The following is a 23,587-nucleotide window of genomic DNA, read 5'->3' on the forward strand; positions in this document are numbered from 1 at the left end:
ATGCGGCGGTGCGATGGGTACAGCGTTATGGGTCAGGATCGTTGCTAGCCAAGACGGATATCGAGTCGGCTTTTCGGTTGCTGCCAGTTCACCCGGATAGCATCCCGTTGTTAGGTTGTTTTTGGAATGGGGCATATTACATGGATAGGTGTTTGCCAATGGGTTGTGCAATTTCGTGTTCTTTGTTTGAAACGTTTAGTACCTTTTTGGAATGGGTGGTGATGGACCTGGCATCAGTTAATTCAGTCATTCATTATTTGGATGATTTTTTGTTTATAGGCCCTCCGCAATCGTTATTGTGTAGGAATTTGTTAGGTACTATGGTGTGGGTAGCGGAGCATTTTGGTGTACCATTGGCAAAAGAAAAGACAGAAGGCCCTTGCACAATCCTAAGTTTTTTGGGCATTGTAATTGATACAGAAAGGATGGAGTGCCGGTTACCTGAAGATAAATTGTGTCTGCTCAAGCAGGAGGTCGATAGAGTCAGGAGGTTGCGCAAGGTGACCCTGAGGGAGCTACAATCGCTGTTGGGGCGCTTAAATTTTGCATGCAGGATTATGCCAATGGGCAGAATATTTTGTCGCAGGTTGTCAGGCGCCACAGCAGGAGTGCGTGGGGCTCATCATTTTATCCGCCTAAATAAGGAACACAAGGAGGATCTGAGGGTTTGGAAGTTGTTTTTGGAAAGCTATAATGGCAGGTCATTAATCCAGCAGGAGTTTGTAAGCAGTTTTGATTGTGAGATTTTTACAGATGCTGCGGGAGGTGCTGGATACGGGGCCTACTGGAAAGGGCGGTGGAGTGTTGGGGCATGGCCGATTGGGTGGACGGAGAGGGGACTTACGAGGAACCTGGCGTTTTTGGAATTGTTCCCTATTGTTGTTGCGGTTACTATTTGGGGGGAGTGTTTTGCCAACAGGAGAATTCGGTTTCATTGCGATAACATGGGAGTGGTGTCTGTCATCAACAGCTTGTCGGCCTCATCCCCGCCTGTGATTAGGTTACTGAGGGAACTAGTACTTTGTTGTCTTAAGCTGAACGCTTGGATTACAGCGGTCCATGTTCCAGGTGTACAAAATTCTATAGCAGATGCCTTATCTCGTTTTCAGTGGGACCGTTTTCGGGCGCTAGCACCAGAGGCAGGGGACGTGGGTCAAGAATGCCCTTCGCATTTGTGGCAACTGGTTATGGAGGAGCCGGACGGTTAATAAGGGAGTCCATTACGAGGCAGACCTGGGCATCATACGAGGCATCGTGGCGAGTATGGCAAAGTTGGATTCTGGAGTGGGGTGTGGTGGAAGGTGAAGGAGATAGAGAGATGGCGGTGTTGTTTCTTGTGGGAAGGGCAGCAGAGATTGGATGGTCTGTGTCAAAAGTTAGTAAATTTGTAGCAGGATTGGCATTCGCTTTTAAATTGCAGGGGTTAAAAGATGTTACAAAATCGTTTTTAGTGAAGCAAGCACTTAGGGGCTTTAGGAGAGGCGGTAAGGTGTTAGATAAACGAAGACCGGTGACTTTTAGTATTTTAGAGCGGTTGGGTTTAGTGTTGGATAAGATTTGTTGTTCAGTTTTTGAAGCCACTCTGTTTAGGTTGGCTTTTTCATTGGCGTTCTTTGGCGCACTAAGATTAGGTGAGTTGGTGGCACCAAGTAGGAATAAGGTTGGGGGTTTGTTTGCCGAGGATGTGAGCGGTCGGAAAGGGGGCATCGAATTTTGGATTAGGAGGGCGAAGATGGATCAATTGGGCAGAGGCAAGCTAGTGGTATTGGGGGAAGTTGATGGATCGTTTATGTGTCCTAGGAGATGTTTAATGGCTTACTGGCAGGTTTGGTCGGGACGTAAGGGCCCATTATTGTGTCATAAAAACGGAGAGTTTCTGTCACGTTTTCAATTTATTGCAGTATTTAAAAAAGGGATCCGGGAGTTGGGCCTTAGTCCTGAGGTGTACGGGTCGCATTCTTTCAGAATCGGTGCGGCGTCAGAAGCGGACGGTTTGGGTTTAGGAAAGGATGTGATAAAACGCATCGGGAGGTGGAGTTCAGATCGTTATCTGTCCTATGTACGGCATTAGGTGTGCAGGCTTATGTTTTATCTGGTCAGAAGTGAATACAATTCTTTGGTTGTCTTATTGCAGGTGACGTCCCGTTATTAGTCTGGATTCTTGGACACTCTTTCGTTCATTGGGGGGCGCTGCGGGCGGATGTGAGGCCAAACGGTAGGCAATTGGGTTTTAGCAGAGAGCAAGTGGTGGTCCGGTGGCTGGGTTTTAGAGGGATGGTATGGAGAAGGGTGCTTCCTGAATTCCATAAGGCGGCTCGTTTGGACCGGGCGCCGGACATTTTGGTGGTGCATATGGGGGGGAATGATTTGGGGGTTCGGCCAGTTAGGGAATTGATGAGGGATATTCGAATTGATTTTTTAAGGTTATGGACATCTTTTCCTGGGGTGTTGACGGTTTGGTCTGACATTGTGCCGAGAAAAAATTGGAGGGAGGCCAGATCAGTGAAGGGCATTAATAGGGCACGAGTAAAGTTGAATAGAGCCATAGCAGCTTTTGTTGGTAGAAATGGGGGTGTAAGTGTTCGGCATCTTGATCTCGAGGCAGGGGTTGGTGATTTTTGGGCAAAGGATGGGGTGCACCTGAACGATATTGGGATTGATTTATGGGCATTATCTATACAGGAGGGGATTGAGAGGGCTTTGGCAGTGTTGGGGCGCTCACGAGCCTGAGGTGGTCAGGGCTGTTCGTTTGTGGCGGGGGGTGGGGTTCTTGGAGTTGGCACAGAAGTGTCGGTGGGAAAGTTATTGGAAATTTACAGGCAGTGGCTTGATTAAGCGGGGTGATCTGGCATTTGGTTTTTGGGGCTCTGGACGGGGTTTTACCCTGGGAGCTTTTGGTGCCCTCGAGCTGGTGATGGACGGCTGAGGGTAATACGGTGGTTCGATTTCGGTTTAGTTATGCCAGATCTAATTTTTAACTCCAAGAACCCTCCTTTCTTATTTATTTATTTGAATAATAATGTTTATATGTTAATGTTGTTTGTTAATAAAATGGCCGCTGTGGCCAAATTTATCCAAAGAAATTACAGGTGCAGTGTTTTTATTTGTTAAGCTACTTGAGGTCGGTAAGATGGGGAGGGGTATTACGGAACTATGGAACCCGGGTTGGCCGTACACGGTCAAGAAGGGGGCTGGAGGCATGGGAACCTAGAAGGAAGCCCCACATGACCGGGATTGGCCAGGAGGGTGCAATTTTTAAATCCCAATGGTCGGGATTGGGTATAGGTTTGGAGGGGCTGGCATTTGGATGGGGGTGGGGTAAAGGGGGGAAGAGGTATAATAGGGAAAAGTGCGGGAAAACGGGCAGTCCAGGGAAGAAGCCATTGAGAGAAGTTCCCACCCACCCACCCTCTCTTTTTTGTTTTCCTTTGGTATATTTTGTGATTAATGGTAAAAGGGTGGTTGTTTATCGTGAAAGAATTAAAGGGGCATTTGATGTTATGCATTATAATGGGTTATATTAAAAGTGTTATGTAAAGTTGTGTAAGAAGGTATGTCGCAGTGGCTTGGCGGGGGGTGGGGTTCTTGGAGTTGGCACAGAAGTGTCGGTGGGAAAGTTATTGGAAATTTACAGGCAGTGGCTTGATTAAGCGGGGTGATCTGGCATTTGGTTTTTGGGGCTCTGGACGGGGTTTTACCCTGGGAGCTTTTGGTGCCCTCGAGCTGGTGATGGACGGCTGAGGGTAATACGGTGGTTTGATTTCGGTTTAGTTATGCCAGATCTAATTTTTAACTCCAAGAACCCTCCCTTCTTATTTATTTATTTGAATAATAATGTTTATATGTTAATGTTGTTTGTTAATAAAGTGGCCGCTGTGGCCAAATTTATCCAAAGAAATTACAGGTGCAGTGTTTTTATTTGTTAAGCTACTTGAGGTCGGTAAGATGGGGGGGGGTATTACGGAACTATGGAACCCGGGATGGCCGTACACGGTCATGTATTATCAGTACATTATATATACAGGGCTCAGCATAAGTGAGTACACCCCTGTATTATCAGTACATTATATATACAGCGCTCAGTATAAGTGAGTACACTCCTGTATTATCAGTACATTATATATACAGGGCTCAGCATAAGTGAGTACACCCTGTATTATCAGTACATTATATATACAGGGCTCAGCATAAGTGAGTACACCCTGTATTATTAGTACAGTATATATACAGCACTCAGCATAAGTGAGTACACCCCTGTATTATCAGTGCATTATATATACAGCGCTCAGTATAAGTGAGTACACTCCTGTATTATCAGTACATTATATATACAGGGCTCAGCATAAGTGAGTACACCGCTGTATTATCAGTACATTATATATACAGCGCTCAGTATAAGTGAGTACACTCCTGTATTATCAGTACATTATATATACAGGGCTCAGCATAAGTGAGTACACTCCTGTATTATCAGTACATTATATATACAGAGCTCAGTATAAGTGAGTACACCCCTGTATTCTCAATACATTATATATACAGCGCTCAGCATAAGTGAGTACACCCTGTATTATCACTACATTATATATACAGCACTCAGCATAAGTGAGTATGACGCACCCCTTGGCCTGTGTCGCGCAGCGTTGCGCACGCGGGAGCTTACCCGGAGCCGGATCTGTTGAGGGTTGTAGTCTCGTGGCGGTGACCCGGTCCGTGCCCAGGGAGTCAGAGTAAGTGGCGCTGTATTAGCGGTAGATGTTGGACGACTACGCCACCCGTTGAATGCAGCGAAGGAGCTGCCGCTGCAGGGCAGACCGCTGAGGCCGGTGGTAGGATTGTGCAGCGTGATAGTATCACCCCCAACGGGAGGGGTATGGCCTCAGGGCAGCCGACGTGGATGATGGGGTAGCAGGAATCACTCAGAGACGATGCGGTGTAATTCAGGGTCTTTACTGGTGATAAAGATAGACCCTCCCGGAGTACTGGCTAGCGATCGGGGCCTGGTCAGTCCTTGAGCAGATGGGATCTCCCCTGGCCAGGCGGAGTTGTAGGCCTCCCAAACTGACTGTACTCTTCTGGCTACCTTGCTAGAGGCGGGTATAAGTAGCCCACGTCCCTGAGTGTACCGTGTGGTGCTCACCCGTATGGCCGGTGACTCGGGGCCTTCTAGTGGCGTCCGCTCCACGACGGCGGTGCTGGTCCCACGCGTGTGACCGTGCCTTCGGGTTTCTTGGCCAGATGACCTGAAATCCCCTGCCGGGCGGTTTCTGCTGCTGGGTAAAGATTAGTCCCCACAGCCTCGGACTCTGGGTCCGGTGATAGCTTCTCAGTCAGGGCGAGCTCTGCAGCTGCCAGCCCCTGACTCCTTATAGCACTGCTCCCACAGAGCTCCTGATGTTCTTTTCCTATATCTGCTTCTCTTCTCTGTCTCTACTTCTTCTCTACTCACTAACCCTGCCTCAGCCCTAGGTTTATATAGGGGAAATTCTTCCCCTCCCAGGAATGGGCAGGAGGTGTGGCATGCATAGGATTCCTGACCAAGAGACCTCCCACCTGCTCTCAGACATAACATTGCTGTTACTGTGGAAACCAGACCCCTGGGGTGCCACAAGTACACCCCTGTATTATCAGTACAGTATATATACAGCGCTCAGCATAAGTGAGTACACCCCTGTATTATCAGTACATTATATATACAGTGCTCAGTATAAGTGAGTACACCCTGTATTATCAGTACAGTATATATACAGCGCTCAGCATAAGTGAGTACACCCCTGTATTATCAGTACATTATATATACAGCACTCAGCATAAGTGAGTACACCCCCCTGTATTATCACTACATTATATATACAGCATAAGTGAGTACACCCCTGTATTATCAGTATATTATATATACAGCGCTCAGCATCAGTGAGTACACCCCTGTATTGTCAGTACATTATATATACAGTGCTCAGCATAAGTGAGTACACCCCTGTATTATCACTACATTATATATACAGCGCTCAGCATAAGTGAGTACACCCCCTGTATTGTCAGTACATTATATATACAGTGTTCAGTGTAAGTGAGTACACTCCTGTATTATCAGTACATTATATATACAGCGCTCAGCATAAGTGAGTACACCCCTGTCTTATCAATACATTATATATACAGAGCTCAGCATAAGTGAGTACACTCTTGTATTATCAGTACATTATATATACAGTGTTCAGTGTAAGTGAGTACACCCCTTTATTATCAGTACATTATATATACAGTGCTCAGCATAAGTGAGTACACCCCTGTATTATCACTACATTATATATACAGTGCTCAGCATAAGTGAGTACACCCCTGTATTATCACTACATTATATATACAGTGCTCAGCATAAGTGAGTTCATCCCTGTATTATAAGTACATTATATATACAGTGCTCAGCATAAGTGAGTACACCCCTGTATTATCACTACATTATATATATAGGGCTCAGCATAAGTGAGTACACCCCTGTATTATCACTACATTATATATACAGTGCTCAGCATAAGTGAGTACACTCCTGTATTATCAGTACATTATATATACAGTGTTCAGTGTAAGTGAGTACACCCCCTGTATTATCAGTACATTATATATACAGTGCTCAGCATAAGTGAGTACACCCTGTATTATCAGTACATTATATATACAGTGCTCAGTATAAGTGAGTACACCCCTGTATTATCAGTACATTATATATACAGTGCTCAGCATAAGTGAGTACACCCCTGTATTATCAGTACATTATATATACAGAGCTCAGTATAAGTGAATACACCCCTGTATTATCAGTACATTATATATACAGTGCTCAGCATAAGTGAGTACACCCCTGTATTATCAGTACATTATATATACAGCACTCAGCATAAGTGAGTACACCCCTGTATTATCAGTACATTATATATACAGCACTCAGCATAAGTGAGTACACCCCTGTATTATCACTACATTATATATACAGCGCTCAGCATAAGTGAGTACACCCCTGTATTATCAGTACATTATATATACAGCACTCAGCATAAGTGAGTACACCCCTGTATTATCAGTACATTATATATACAGCGCTCAGCATAAGTGAGTACACCCCTGTATTATCAGTACATTATATATACAGCGCTCAGCATAAGTGAGTACACCCCTGTATTATCACTACATTATATATACAGTGCTCAGCATAAGTGAGTACATCCCTGTATTATCAGTACATTATATATACAGTAAACCAAGCAATGTGAACTGAGGTCTAAGATGGTAGACATGCAAGAAATAGGAGCATGTTCACACTAGCAAAAAGAAACAAAACCTACAAAAGACAAAAGACAAAAATATATCTCATACCCTACCATCATTATATATAAATGTAAAGCAAAGTTGCATAATAAATATAGGGTACTTAGTGAACTATTTTCGATCAAAAAAAGTATACAAGCCGTCCCACCAGCGGCAAGGTGACCCTAAATTGGGACGGTACCTATACTGCCTATATTAAAAACCTTACTGTGTATCAAAGTTGAAGTAATGCATATAAAAGGGTAGACAAATAGGACCGGGTCCCAACTCCAGACCACCCAGGCCCGTGGTAAGCTACATATATACCAGTCAGCTCAACAAAGGGGATGCCACACCCTTAAATTGCACAGAATGCAAACAAGACAAAAAACCAAGCAATGTGAACTGAGGTCTAAGATGGTAGACATGCAAGAAATAGGAGCATGTTCACACTAGCAAAAAGAAACAAAACCTACAAAAGACAAAAGACAAAAATATATCTCATACCCTACCATCATTATATATAAATGTAAAGCAAAGTTGCATAATAAATATAGGGTACTTAGTGAACTATTTTTGATCAAAAAAAGTATACAAGCCGTCCCACCAGCGGCAAGGTGACCCTAAATTGGGACGGTACCTATACTGCCTATATTAAAAACCTTACTGTGTATCAAAGTTGAAGTAATGCATATAAAAGGGTAGACAAATAGGACCGGGTCCCAACTCCAGACCACCCAGGCCCGTGGTAAGCTACATATATACCAGTCAGCTCAACAAAGGGGATGCCACACCCTTAAATTGCACAGAATGCAAACAAGACAAAAAACCAAGCAATGTGAACTGAGGTCTAAGATGGTAGACATGCAAGAAATAGGAGCATGTTCACACTAGCAAAAAGAAACAAAACCTACAAAAGACAAAAGACAAAAATATATCTCATACCCTACCATCATTATATATAAATGTAAAGCAAAGTTGCATAATAAATATAGGGTACTTAGTGAACTATTTTTGATCAAAAAAAGTATACAAGCCGTCCCACCAGCGGCAAGGTGACCCTAAATTGGGACGGTACCTATACTGCCTATATTAAAAACCTTACTGTGTATCAAAGTTGAAGTAATGCATATAAAAGGGTAGACAAATAGGACCGGGTCCCAACTCCAGACCACCCAGGCCCGTGGTAAGCTACATATATACCAGTCAGCTCAACAAAGGGGATGCCACACCCTTAAATTGCACAGAATGCAAACAAGACAAAAAACCAAGCAATGTGAACTGAGGTCTAAGATGGTAGACATGCAAGAAATAGGAGCATGTTCACACTAGCAAAAAGAAACAAAACCTACAAAAGACAAAAGACAAAAATATATCTCATACCCTACCATCATTATATATAAATGTAAAGCAAAGTTGCATAATAAATATAGGGTACTTAGTGAACTATTTTTGATCAAAAAAAGTATACAAGCCGTCCCACCAGCGGCAAGGTGACCCTAAATTGGGACGGTACCTATACTGCCTATATTAAAAACCTTACTGTGTATCAAAGTTGAAGTAATGCATATAAAAGGGTAGACAAATAGGACCGGGTCCCAACTCCAGACCACCCAGGCCCGTGGTAAGCTACATATATACCAGTCAGCTCAACAAAGGGGATGCCACACCCTTAAATTGCACAGAATGCAAACAAGACAAAAAACCAAGCAATGTGAACTGAGGTCTAAGATGGTAGACATGCAAGAAATAGGAGCATGTTCACACTAGCAAAAAGAAACAAAACCTACAAAAGACAAAAGACAAAAATATATCTCATACCCTACCATCATTATATATAAATGTAAAGCAAAGTTGCATAATAAATATAGGGTACTTAGTGAACTATTTTTGATCAAAAAAAGTATACAAGCCGTCCCACCAGCGGCAAGGTGACCCTAAATTGGGACGGTACCTATACTGCCTATATTAAAAACCTTACTGTGTATCAAAGTTGAAGTAATGCATATAAAAGGGTAGACAAATATTACCGGGTCCCAACTCCAGACCACCCAGGCCCGTGGTAAGCTACATATATACCAGTCAGCTCAACAAAGGGGATGCCACACCCTTAAATTGCACAGAATGCAAACAAGACAAAAAACCAAGCAATGTGAACTGAGGTCTAAGATGGTAGACATGCAAGAAATAGGAGCATGTTCACACTAGCAAAAAGAAACAAAACCTACAAAAGACAAAAGACAAAAATATATCTCATACCCTACCATCATTATATATAAATGTAAAGCAAAGTTGCATAATAAATATGCAACGGCTGGTGGGACGGCTTGTATACTTTTTTTGATCAAAAATAGTTCACTAAGTACCCTATATTTATTATGCAACTTTGCTTTACATTTATATATAATGATGGTAGGGTATGAGATATATTTTTGTCTTTTGTCTTTTGTAGGTTTTGTTTCTTTTTGCTAGTGTGAACATGCTCCTATTTCTTGCATGTCTACCATCTTAGACCTCAGTTCACATTGCTTGGTTTTTTGTCTTGTTTGCATTCTGTGCAATTTAAGGGTGTGGCATCCCCTTTGTTGAGCTGACTGGTATATATGTAGCTTACCACGGGCCTGGGTGGTCTGGAGTTGGGACCCGGTCCTATTTGTCTACCCTTTTATATGCATTACTTCAACTTTGATACACAGTAAGGTTTTTAATATAGGCAGTATAGGTACCGTCCCAATTTAGGGTCACCTTGCCGCTGGTGGGACGGCTTGTATACTTTTTTTGATCAAAAGTAGTTCACTAAGTACCCTATATTTATTATGCAACTTTGCTTTACATTTATATATAATGATGGTAGGGTATGAGATATATTTTTGTCTTTTGTCTTTTGTAGGTTTTATTATATATACAGTGCTCAGCATAAATGAGTACACCCCTGTATTATCACTACATTATATATATAGGGCTCAGCATAAGTGAGTACACCCCTGTATTATCACTACATTATATATACAGTGCTCAGCATAAGTGAGTACACCCCTGTATTATCAGTACAGTATATATACAGTGCTCAGCATAAGTGAGTACACCCCTGTATTATCACTACATTATATATATAGGGCTCACCATAAGTGAGTACATCCCCCTGTATTCTCAGTACATTATATATACAGCGCTCATCATAAGTGAGTACACCCCTTTATTATCACTACATTATATATACAGCGCTCAGCATAAGTGAGTACACACCTGTATTCTCAGTATGTTATATATATAGCACTCAGCATAAGTGAGTACACCCCCCTGTATTCTCAGTACATTATATATACAGTACTCAGCATAAGTGAGTACACCCCTGTATTATCAGTACAGTATATATACAGTGCTCAGCATAAGTGAGTACACCCCTGTATTCTCAATACATTATATATACAGCGCTCAGCATAAGTGAGTACACCCCTGTATTATCAGTACATTATATATACAGCACTCAGCATAAGTGAGTACACCCCTGTATTATCAGTACAGTATATATACAGTGCTCAGCATAAGTGAGTACACCCCTGTATTATCAGTACATTATATATACAGCGCTCAGCATAAGTGAGTACACTCCTGTATTATCAGTACATTATATATACAGTGCTCAGCATAAGTGAGTACACCCCTGTATTATCAGTACATTATATATACAGTGCTCAGCATAAGTGAGTACACCCCTGTATTATCACTACATTATATTTATAGGGCTCAGCATAAGTGAGTACACCCCTGTATTATCAGTACAGTATATATACAGTGCTCAGCATAAGTGAGTACACCCCTGTATTATCAGTACATTATATATACAGGGCTCAGCATAAGTGAGTACACCCCTGTATTATCACTACATTATATATATAGGGCTCAGCATAAGTGAGTACACACCTGTATTCTCAGTATGTTATATATATAGCACTCAGCATAAGTGAGTACACCCCCCTGTATTCTCAGTACATTATATATACAGCGCTCAGCATAAGTGAGTACACCCCCCTGTATTCTCAGTACATTATATATACAGCGCTCAGCATAAGTGAGTACACCCCTTTATTATCACTACATTATATATACAGCGCTCAGCATAAGTGAGTACACACCTGTATTCTCAGTATGTTATATATATAGCACTCAGCATAAGTGAGTACACCCCCCTGTATTCTCAGTACATTATATATACAGCGCTCAGCATAAGTGAGTACACCCCTTTATTCTCAGTACATTATATATACAGCGCTCAGTATAAGTGAGTACACTCCTGTATTATCACTACATTATATATACAGCGCTCAGCATAAGTGAGTACACCCCTGTATTATCAGTACATTATATATACAGCGCTCAGTATAAGTGAGTACACCCCTGTATTATCAGTACAGTATATATACAGCACTCAGCATAAGTGAGTACACCTCTGTATTATCACTACATTATATATACAGCGCTCAGCATAAGTGAGTACATCCCCCTGTATTCTCAATACATTATATATACAGCACTCAGCATAAGTGAGTACACCCCTGTATTATCACTACATTATATATACAGCGCTCAGCATAAGTGAGTACACCCCTGTATTATCAGTACATTATATATACAGCACTCAGCATAAGTGAGTACACCCCTGTATTATCAGTACATTATATATACAGGGCTCAGCATAAGTTAGTACACCCCTGTATTATCAGTACATTATATATACAGGGCTCAGCATAAGTGAGTACACCCCTGTATTATCAGTACATTATATATACAGTGCTCAGCATAAGTGAGTACACCCCTGTATTATCAGTACATTATATATACAGGGCTCAGTATAAGTGAGTACACCCCTGTATTATCAGTACATTATATATACAGCACTCAGCATAAGTGAGTACACCCCTGTATTATCAGTACATTATATATACAGCGCTCAGCATAAGTGAGTACACCCCTGTATTATCAGTACATTATATATACAGCACTCAGCATAAGTGAGTACACCCCTGTATTATCAGTACAGTATATATACAGCGCTCAGCATAAGTGAGTACACCCCTGTATTATCAGTACAGTATATATACAGCACTCAGCATAAGTGAGTACACCCCTGTATTATCAGTACATTATATATACAGGGCTCAGCATAAGTGAGTACACCCCCTGTATTATCAGTACATTATATATACAGGGCTCAGCATAAGTGAGTACACTCCTGTATTATCAATACATTATATATACAGCGCTCAGTATAAGTGAGTACACCCCTGTATTATCAGTACATTATATATACAGGGCTCAGCATAAGTGAGTACACCCCTGTATTATCAGTACATTATATATACAGCACTCAGCATAAGTGAGTACACCCCTGTATTATCAGTACAGTATATATACAGTGCTCAGCATAAGTGAGTACACCCCTGTATTATCACTACATTATATATACAGCGCTCAGCATAAGTGAGTACACCCCTGTATTATCACTACATTATATATATAGGGCTCAGCATAAGTGAGTACATCCCCCTGTATTATCACTACATTATATATATAGGGCTCAGCATAAGTGAGTACACCCCTGTATTATCACTACATTATATATATAGGGCTCAGTATAAGTGAGTACATCCCCCTGTATTCTCAGTACATTATATATAGCACTTAGCATAAGTGAGTACACCCCTGTATTATCACTACATTATATATACAGTGCTCAGCATAAGTGAGTAAACCCCTGTATTATCACTACATTATATATACAGCGCTCAGCAAAAGTGAGTACACCCCTGTATTATCAGTACATTATATATATACAGCGTTCAGCATAAGTGAGTACACCCCTGTATTATCACTACATTATATATACAGCACTCAGCATAAGTGAGTACACCCCTGTATTATCAGTACAGTATATATACAGTGCTCAGCATAAGTGAGTACACCCCCCTGTATTATCACTACATTATATATACAGCGCTCAGCATAAGTGAGTACATCCCCCTGTATTCTCAGTATATTATATATACAGCACTCAGCATAAGTGAGTACACCCCCCTGTATTATCAGTATATTATATATACAGCGTTCAGCATAAGTGAGTACACCCTGTATTATCAGTACATTATATATACAGCACTCAGCATAAGTGAGTACACCCCTGTATTATCACTACATTATATATACAGCACTCAGCATAAGTGAGTACACCCCTGTATTATCAGTACATTATATATACAGCACTCAGCATAAGTGAGTACACCCCTGTATTATCAGTACATTATATATACAGCGCTCAGCATAAGTGAGTACACCCCTGTATTATCACTACATTATATATACAGTGCTCAGCATAAGTGAGTACATCCCTGTATTATCAGTACATTATATATACAGTGCTCAGCATAAGTGAGTACACCCCTGTATTATCACTACATTATATATATAGGGCTCAGCATAAGTGAGTACACCCCTGTATTATCACTACATTATATATACAGTGCTCAGCATAAGTGAGTACACCCCTGAATTATCAGTACAGTATATATACCGTGCTCAGCATAAGTGAGTACACCCCTGTATTATCACTACATTATATATATAGGGCTCACCATAAGTGAGTACACCCCTGTATTCTCAGTACATTATATATACAGCGCTCATCATAAGTGAGTACACCCCTTTATTATCACTACATTATATATACAGCGCTCAGCATAAGTGAGTACACACCTGTATTCTCAGTATGTTATATATATAGCACTCAGCATAAGTGAGTACACCCCCCTGTATTCTCAGTACATTATATATACAGTACTCAGCATAAGTGAGTACACCCCTGTATTATCAGTACAGTATATATACAGTGCTCAGCATAAGTGAGTACACCCCTGTATTCTCAATACATTATATATACAGCGCTCAGCATAAGTGAGTACACCCCTGTATTATCAGTACATTATATATACAGCACTCAGCATAAGTGAGTACACCCCTGTATTATCAGTACAGTATATATACAGTGCTCAGCATAAGTGAGTACACCCCTGTATTATCAGTACATTATATATACAGCGCTCAGCATAAGTGAGTACACCCCTGTATTATCACTACATTATATATATAGGGCTCAGCATAAGTGAGTACACCCCTGTATTATCAGTACAGTATATATACAGTGCTCAGCATAAGTGAGTACACACCTGTATTCTCAGTATGTTATATATATAGCACTCAGCATAAGTGAGTACACCCCCCTGTATTCTCAGTACATTATATGTACAGCGCTCAGCATAAGTGAGTACACCCCTTTATTCTCAGTACATTATATATACAGCGCTCAGTATAAGTGAGTACACTCCTGTATTATCACTACATTATATATACAGCGCTCAGCATAAGTGAGTACACCCCTGTATTATCAGTACATTATATATACAGCGCTCAGTATAAGTGAGTACACTCCTGTATTATCACTACATTATATATACAGCGCTCAGCATAAGTGAGTACATCCCCCTGTATTCTCAATACATTATATATACAGCACTCAGCATAAGTGAGTACACCCCTGTATTATCACTACATTATATATACAGCGCTCAGCAAAAGTGAGTACACCCCTGTATTATCAGTACATTATATATATACAGCGTTCAGCATAAGTGAGTACACCCCTGTATTATCACTACATTATATATACAGCACTCAGCATAAGTGAGTACACCCCTGTATTATCAGTACAGTATATATACAGTGCTCAGCATAAGTGAGTACACCCCCCTGTATTATCACTACATTATATATACAGCATAAGTGAGTACACCCCTGTATTATCTGTACATTATATATACAGCGCTCAGCATAAGTGAGTACATCCCCCTGTATTCTCAGTATATTATATATACAGCACTCAGCATAAGTGAGTACACCCCCCTGTATTATCAGTATATTATATATACAGCGTTCAGCATAAGTGAGTACACCCTGTATTATCAGTACATTATATATACAGCACTCAGCATAAGTGAGTACACCCCTGTATTATCACTACATTATATATACAGTGCTCAGCATAAGTGAGTACACCCCTGTATTATCAGTACAGTATATATACAGTGCTCAGCATAAGTGAGTACACCCCTGTATTATCAGTACATTATATATACAGCGCTCAGCATAAGTGAGTACACCCCTGTATTATCACTACATTATATATATAGGGCTCAGCATAAGTGAGTACATCCCCCTGTATTCTCAGTACATTATATATACAGTGCTCAGCATAAGTGAGTACACCCCTGTATTATCACTACATTATATATACAGCGCTCAGCATAAGTGAGTACACCCCCCTGTATTATCAGTACATTATATATACAGCGCTCAGCATAAGTGAGTACACCCCTGTATTATCACTACATTATATATACAGCACTCAGCATAAGTGAGTACACCCCTGTATTATCACTACATTATATATACAGTGCTCAGCATAAGTGAGTACACCCCTGTATTATCACTACATTATATATACAGCGCTCAGCATAAGTGAGTACACCCCTGTATTATCACTACATTATATATACAGCGCTCAGCATAAGTGAGTACACCCCTGTATTATCACTACATTATATATGCAGCGCTCAGCATAAGTGAGTACACCCCTGTATTATCACTACATTATATATACAGCGCTCAGCATAAGTGAGTACACCCCCCTGTATTATCAGTACATTATATATACAGCGCTCAGCATAAGTGAGTACACCCCTGTATTATCAGTACATTATATATACAGCACTCAGCATAAGTGAGTACACCCCTGTATTATGAGTACATTATATATACAGCGCTCAGCATAAGTGAGTACACCCCTGTATTATCACTACATTATATATACAGTGCTCAGCATAAGTGAGTACACCCCTGTATTATCAGTACATTATATATACAGCGCTCAGCATAAGTGAGTACACCCCTGTATTATCAGTACATTATATATACAGCGCTCAGTATAAGTGAGTACACTCCTGTATTATCAGTACATTATATATACAGTGCTCAGTATAAGTGAGTACACCCTGTATTATCAGTACAGTATATATACAGCGCTCAGCATAAGTGAGTACACCCTGTATTATCAGTACATAATATATACAGGGCTCAGCATAAGTGAGTACACCCTGTGTTATCAGTACATTATATATACAGCACTCAGCATAAGTGAGTACACCCCTGTATTATCAGTACATTATATATACAGCGCTCAGCATAAGTGAGTACACCCCTGTATTATCACTACATTATATATACAGTGCTCAGTATAAGTGAGTACACTCCTGTATTCTCAGTACATTATATATACAGCGCTCAGCATAAGTGAGTACACCCCTGTATTCTCAGTACATTATATATACAGGGCTCAGCATCAGTGAGTACACCCCTGTATTATCAGTACATTATATGTACAGGGCTCAGTATAAGTGAGTACACCCCTGTATTATCAGTACATTATATGTACAGGGCTCAGCATAAGTGAGTACACCCCTGTATTATCAGTACATTATATATACAGGGCTCAGCATAAGTGAGTACACCCTGTATTATCAGTACATTATATATACAGGGCTCAGCATAAGTGAGTACACCCTGTATTATCAGTACAGTATATATACAGCACTCAGCATAAGTGAGTACACCCCTGTATTATCAGTACATTATATATACAGCGCTCAGTATAAGTGAGTACACTCCTGTATTATCAGTACATTATATATACAGTGCTCAGTATAAGTGAGTACACCCTGTATTATCAGTACAGTATATATACAGCGCTCAGCATAAGTGAGTACACCCCTGTATTATCACTACATTATATATACAGCATAAGTGAGTACACCCCTGTATTATCAGTATATTATATATACAGCGCTCAGCATCAGTGAGTACACCCCTGTATTATCAGTACATTATATATACAGGGCTCAGCATAAGTGAGTACACCCCCCTGTATTCTCAGTACATTATATATACAGGGCTCAGCATCAGTGAGTACACCCCTGTATTATCAGTACATTATATGTACAGGGCTCAGTATAAGTGAGTACATCCCTGTATTATCAGTACATTATATGTACAGGGCTCAGCATAAGTGAGTACACCCCTGTATTATCACTACATTATATATACAGTGCTCAACATAAGTGAGTTCATGGTTTGGGCCTGCTTTTCTTCAGCAGGGACAGGGAAGATGGTTAAAATTGATGGGAAGATGGATGGAGCCAAATACAGGACCATTCTGGAAGAAAACCTGTTGGTCAAAGTCCAGACCCGAATCCAATCGAGAATCTGTGGAAAGAGCTGAAAACTGCTAGTCACACACGCCCTCCATCCAACCTCAATGAGCTCGAGCTGTTTTGCAAGGAAGAATGGGCAAGAATTTCAGCCTCTCGATGTGCAAAACTGATAGAGACATACCCCAAGCGACTTGCAGCTGTAATCGCAGCAAAAGGTGGCGCTACAAAGTATTAACTCAAGGGGGCCGAATAATATTGCACGCCTCACTTTTCAGTTTTTAATTTGGTAAAAAAGTTTAAAATATCCAATAAATTTCGTTCCACTTCACGATTGTGTCCCACTTGTTGTTGATTCCTCCCAAAAAATGTAGAATTTTATATCTTTATGTTTGAAGCCAGAAATGTGGCAAAAGGTAGAAAAGTTCAAGGGGGCCAAATCCTTTCACAATGCACTGTATACATATGTATATATAAGAAGTGATTTACAGTAATATACTGTAAAGTGGCTTTTCATTATTTTGGAAACAATTTTTCTACATTGCCTTATATAAGTCTTGGGTCCCCGCTTTATGAAAAGCAATAGGTTTCATGGTGTCTGATCAGATATACCTCTATGAGTTGTAGTAGCAGGTGTTAGTGTCTAGCCTGCAGAAACATAACTGAGAGGTGAACAATTTCTCAGAGCAAGCAAAATCAGCTAATAGCAAGATGATGGATTTGGCAAATATTTCTGAGGTCATGGCAATCCATGAGGGATTAGAAATGACAAATGTGCCATGTGCACAAACAGAGCAATACCATGTAACACATTTATAAGGTAAAATAAAGCAATAGGTGCCTCCTGTTATGGACGGCACTTTTTAATTTTACCGATTAAATAAGCAATGTAAACATTTCATTTTTAAGTTTATTACATTGTATGATCTGTAAAGTACATTTCCGCCAGAAAAACGATTAGTAATGAGATGGCAAACAACCAGACACCTGGCTGCTGATGCCACTGATTGGCTGCAGGGTTAGATGACAGGCGGTCGGGACGTCTTCTTTTCCAGTCGTGTGGAGTTGGTCAGAGTTAAAGCACCGGAGCAGAGGGCAGATTCCGGGGGTAAGTATGCCTTCTTTGTTTCATTTCCAAGCATCCCTTCTCACTGTTACATTTTCATAAAGACCAGAAAACCACTTTAAATGTCTGATACTTTTGTTATCTCTGGAGATCATTTGAGTTGTGGGAATTAAGATGTAATAAGACATTACTATTATTATTACACGAAGAAAAGTCAGGAGCTTATATTTAAATGAGCCATTTCCATCTAAAAACACAAACTCTTAAGCCACTGCCCCACTATCAGTATTTGGTCAGTATTTGGTCAGTATTCTTTCTCAGGAGTGGGAGCCAAAACCAGTGGGTGATAAATGCAGAATTGGTGACTTGTTTCTATTATACCTTTTCTCTGATTGTTCCTCACCTGGTTTTGGCTCTTGAGAAAAAATACTGATCGAATACTGATAGTGGGGCCGTGGCCTAAGCCTGCCGGTCCCCTTCCAGCCACAATGCCACTCTCTCAAGCAACTGATTGTCCCATGTAAGACACAGATACCCTCAATCTTTGCCATATACTGCTTCATGTTAGCCAAAAATGCCCTTAGTTAACAGCCTTTAATGCCCTCCATGATAACCATACATGGCTCTTATGACAGCCACAGATCTCCCTAATAACTGCAACTGATGCCCTCCATGAAAGCCACAGATTTTCCACATAACAGCCACAAATTCCCCAATGGCAGACATACATTGTTCCCGAAACAAACAGGTTTCCCATGACAGCGGCCAGACATTAATACTGGATGAGAGGGACTGGCTCACAATCTCCATTCTAGTTTATCCTAAAGGTTTTCAATGGCATTGAGGACAGAGCTCTGTGCCAGCCAGTAAAGTTCTTTCACACCAAACTCACCCAACATTGCCTTTATGGACCTTGCTTTGAGCAATGGGACACAGTCATGTGGAACAGAAAAGTGCCTTCCCTAAACCCAAACTGTTCCCACAAAGCTGGAAGCAAATATCTTGATGTGCTAAAAAATTAAAATTTCCCTTCGTTTGAATTGAAGAGGTTGTCCACTACTTTAACATTGATGACCTATCTCTAAGATAGGTCATCAATGTCTGATCTGTGGGGTGCGACTCCCGGCACCCCACCGATCAGCTGTTCTCAGTGTAAACCGCGGAAGTGCTCAGTTATAGAGCTGCTCCATATACTGATAGTGGCCACGGCCGCATACTCCACATCCGCCTCCTATGCAAATCAATAGGGGGCAGATGTGCAGTACCCATCCGTGGCCATTATCAGTAGATAGAGCAGCTCCATGACTGAGCACTTCTGACCACTGCACCCCCACCAATCCGACATTGATGACCTAAGAATATGTCACCAGTAGTGTTGAGCATTCCTATACTGAAATATCGGGTATCGGCCAATATTCGCGGTATCGGAATTCCGATACTTAATTCCGATACTTTTACAATGTCGAATACCGGAATCGGAAGTTCCCATAATGCCTGCGCTCTGCAGTGTCTCTGAAGGATGACAAGCTGGATGGCAGCGCTCAGGTGCGATCCAGCCTGTCATCAGAAAGCCATCCCAGCGTGGGAGAATTCTCCTGATTGTTTAAAAGCTGGCGGGCGGTAAAAAGCCGCCGGCTTTTAAACAATCACACAGCCCCATACTGCTTCCCCGCAGCCTCCCACCCCGATCCTCCGCTCCCCCCATCCTGATCGTAAGTTAGGACCGGGCGGGGAGCTCAGCACCAAGGAGCGGGGAGCACAGCACCAAGGAGCGGGGAGCACAGCACCAAGGAACGGGGAGCGAAGGACCCGGGCGGGGAAGCCGGCAGTGAAAAGACTTCACCGCCGGCTTTCCCGTTCTGTGCTGTGCTTTCCCGCTGGTTATTTCAAATGAACAGCTGAGGTATCAGGTGATGCCGATCAGCTGTTCATTTGAAGTCGCCGCGGTGCCCTCAGAGGGTTCATGTGAGTTCATGCTTGACTGCATTGCATGAACTCACATGAACTTTCCCACAGGTCAGCCTCACCTCCCAGACCATCAGACCCGTCATGATTAGTGTGTGCGCGGTGTCTGTGCGATGTCTGCGGGTGTGTGCGGGGTGTCTGTGCGATGTCTGCGGGTGTGTGCGCGGTGTCTGTGCGATGTCTGCGGGTGTGTGCGTGCAGGCAGACAAAGGCCGATGTGACACTACTACTCTCATCGGCCTATGTCTGTCCCCCGTCCACTCATGCCAGCAGGATCAGCTCGATGGGAGCAGTAGTTCCCATCAGCCTGATCCTGCTATTTAAACTGCCCCATGTGCTATTTTTGCCCCTATACATGTTTTTTTTGGTCCCCAATAAATTTTAAATACATTGGTGGCCAGTGGTTACCTACAATAAATTAGTTTATACATTACCTGTCCCCTCCGATCGCCACCTAAAATAAAGTGAAAAATAAAAAACTACACCTATACTCACCTAGACAACTAATTCCCCGAAGCCATCGATCTCCTGTAATAAAATATAAAATAATAAACCACAACCTTATCCTTACCCCTCTGTAGTAGTCCACGAGTGTCCCACGATGATCTCCAGTTTAGAGCAGCTACATAGAATGTGACCGCTCTGAACAGCCGCCGCCACGTCATTGCATAAGCGGGTTCGCTGGAGTTCAGGCAGCGCTGCTCCGGTTAGCTCCTTTACGGCCCTGCTGTATCGTGAGAAATTCCCACGGTACAGCAGTGCCGTAAAGGAGGTCTCCGGAGCTGCGCTGCCTGAATGCACTCCGGTGACCTCAGTCAGTGGCTCCCGCTGCCGGGAGCGGACGTGTTCCCGGCAGCGTGAGCTTACAGCAGCCATGCACAGCTGTCACCATCTCCAGATGTGACAACTGTGCATGGGAGATCAGCGCAGGAACGTGGACAGGTAACTATTTTTTTTTAGTAAACTAAGAATTAAATAAAATGGTGTGTTTTATTTCAAATAAATTATTTTTTTCTGGGTGTAGTGTGTATTTTTTCTTATTAACACTTTGTAGGTTAGTAATGGGGGTTAGTATAGACGCCCATCATTACTAACCTGGGCTTCATGGCAGCTGGCGCTGACATGAACCCCACCACTATTACCCCCTGCCACCGCACCAGGGCAACGTGGAAGAGCGAGGCTAAGCGCCAGAATTGGCGCATCCTATGGATGCGCCATTTCTGGGGGGCTGACGGCTGGTGTTTCTAGCCTGGGAGGGGGCCAATATTCATGGCACCCTTCCTGGGCTATTAATATCAGCCCCCAGCTGTCTGCCTAGCCTTTGCTAGCTATTAAAATAGGGGGGACCCCACGTCATTTCTTTGGGGGGTCCCCCATTTTAATAGCTGGTAAAGGCTAGGTATTCAGCTGGGGGCTGATATTAGTAGCCTGGGAAGCTCCGTGGGTATTACCCCCTTCCCAGGCTTCAAACATCTGCCCCAGCCGTCTGCTTAACCTCCGCTAGAGACTAAAATTATGGGGGATCCCACGCCAATTTTTTTTTTAATAAATCCTTTATTTTAACACTAAATGACACTTGAGGAGTTAATAAAGATGCAGTCCCTAAATTATTATTTATTTTTTAATAAATTTTTCCCAAAAATTTTGACGTGGGCTTTGCCATATTTTTGTATGCCAGCCAGGTACAGCATCCAGGAACGGGCTGCCCCCAACTCCCAGCTGCCTAATTGTACCTGGCCGGACACAACAATATAGGGAAGCCCTTTTTTTATTATTATTTCATGAATTTCATGAAATAAGTAAAAAAAAAAAAATATGTGGGGCTTCGCCCTATTTTTGTGTCCAGCCAGGTACAACTAAGCAGCTGGGGGCCCAAGCTTTGTGGGCCCCCCCTGCTGCGAACTGCAGTCCGTAGCCACCCCAGAAAATGGCGCGTTCATAGAAGCGCCATCTTCTGGCGCTGTATCCAACTCATCCAGGGCCCTGGTGCGGTGGCTCACTGGGTAATAAAGGGGTTAGGGCCAGCTTTGTATTATCCGCTGGCCCTAAGCCCGAAATTCATGGGGTCAAGCCAATATTAGACATGACCGCCATGAATTTCTAGTAAAGTATTTAAAAAAAACACAAACACCCAGAATAAAGTCCTTTAATTGAAATAAACACACAATTCTTTAATGTTCTAAATTAAACCATACTTACCGTCACGCCCATTCCAGCTGAAGCCAACGATCTCCTGCAATAAAAGTAAAATAATAAAGCAACATCATCCTTACCTTTCCATGGTTCCCAGGATAGCTTCAGCTCTGCTACATCGAGATGACAGGCTGGATCTCAGCAGAAAGCTGCCATCCAGCCTGTCATCCCGCAGACACTGAGAAGCGCAGACATGCTTGCGCTCCTCAGTGTCTGGCTGTGACGGCATCCAGATGAGCCGACAATGAACTCAGCTCACCTCATGCACATCACTGACAGCGTGGGAGAATTCTCCTGCGCATGCGGTGAGCGTGAGAGACTCGGCTCATCTGGATGCCATCACAGCCTGACACTGAGGAGCGCAAGCATGCCTGCGCTTCTCTGTGTCCGTGGGATGACAGGCTGGATGGCAGCTTTCTGCTGCGATCCAGCCTGTCATCTCGATGTAGCAGAGCTGGAGCTGTCCAGGGAACCATGGAAAGGTAAGGATGATGTTGGTTTTTTATTAATTTTTCTTTTATTGCAGGAGATCGTTGGCTTCAGCTGGAATGGGCGTGATTGTAAGTATGGTTTAATTTAGAACAATAAAGAATTGTGTGTTTATTTCAATTAAAGGATTTTATTCTGGGTGTTTGTGTTTTTTTTCAACTTTGACTATGGGGTTAGTAATGGGGGTGTCTTATAGACGCCTCTCCATTACTAACCTGGGCTTGACGTCAGCTGGCATTATAAGCTGACATCAACC

Source organism: Phyllobates terribilis, unplaced genomic scaffold (genome assembly GCF_046119375.1).
Source record: "Phyllobates terribilis strain yellow unplaced genomic scaffold, ASM4611937v1 Scaffold_1__5_contigs__length_1240528914, whole genome shotgun sequence".
NCBI lineage: Eukaryota > Metazoa > Chordata > Amphibia > Anura > Dendrobatidae > Phyllobates > Phyllobates terribilis.